This window comes from Alligator sinensis, unplaced genomic scaffold (assembly GCF_000455745.1).
Source record: "Alligator sinensis unplaced genomic scaffold, ASM45574v1 scaffold444_1, whole genome shotgun sequence".
Lineage (NCBI taxonomy): Eukaryota > Metazoa > Chordata > Crocodylia > Alligatoridae > Alligator > Alligator sinensis.
In genome coordinates, this window is record NW_005841886.1 from 3,616,732 (window position 1) to 3,617,522 (window position 791).

Sequence of the window (791 nt, forward strand, 5' to 3'; positions counted from 1 at the left end):
AATAGCTCCGAGCTTGATGGTGGGTCAAGGCAGTCTGGGCACACTTTACGAGCATCAGAGTAGTGAGTAAACCCCAGCCCATTCCCCACTTTCCAGTGCAGGTACCTGCAGCCCCCCTCCGTTTGATCCCTGCTTTGCGGCCCTGCCTTCGCACCACCCATCCTCCTGCCTCCGAGAGGCCTGCGTGCCCTCAAACCAAACAGTGGGCAGACTCTGGCCCTGAAGCAGCTGCCTGGTGGGAGTGCATGCAACCAGCTTTGGCGCCTGCCCGTGCTTGCGTAGCAAGGCTGCGCCAGCGGCACTGGGGCCGTGGGGTAGCCAGTTTTCTCTCTTCCCCTTCCCCTGCCGCTGGGGCCTCTCCCTTCTCGGGCAGCTGTTGCAAGCCAGGGGCTGGTGGCGGGGGAGGCAGCACAGGCAGGCCCAGGGGGAGCCAGGGCAGCATTGGGCGTGTGGGTGGGAAGCAGAGGGGGAGCCCCCTGGCCTAACAGAACACTTGCTATTATGGGCTGCCTGGCAGCGGTTGCTATGGCAGGCCAAGCAGGGGGAGTCTCCCCTCCCATCCCTGGGGAGCCCCGGAGCCCCCCGGCCCAACAGAACCCGGGCTGCTATTATGGGCTGCCTGGTAACGGTTGCTAGGGCCGGCCAAGCTCCAGCTGCACGAACGCGGGGCTACTGAGGGGGAAGAGGCAGCTACAGCGGCAGGTCATCACCAGCCCGCGGACGGGCACGGCCCCCTCCCGCTGTGGATTCCCTACGGTCCGCGACGCGGTGGCGGAGAACGGGCGGCCCCT

General features: G+C 66.2%; 1 protein-coding gene across 1 annotated transcript in view; it reads left to right on the forward strand.

The window, feature by feature from the left end:
• ATXN7L3 (ataxin 7 like 3) overlaps window positions 1–791 on the forward strand; it is a 21,734-nt gene continuing 20,943 nt past the window's right edge. The window contains exon 1 of the mRNA XM_014517009.2: window positions 1–19. The gene's annotated coding sequence lies outside the window, so the exon portion shown is untranslated. The remainder of the gene's footprint in view (window positions 20–791) is intronic.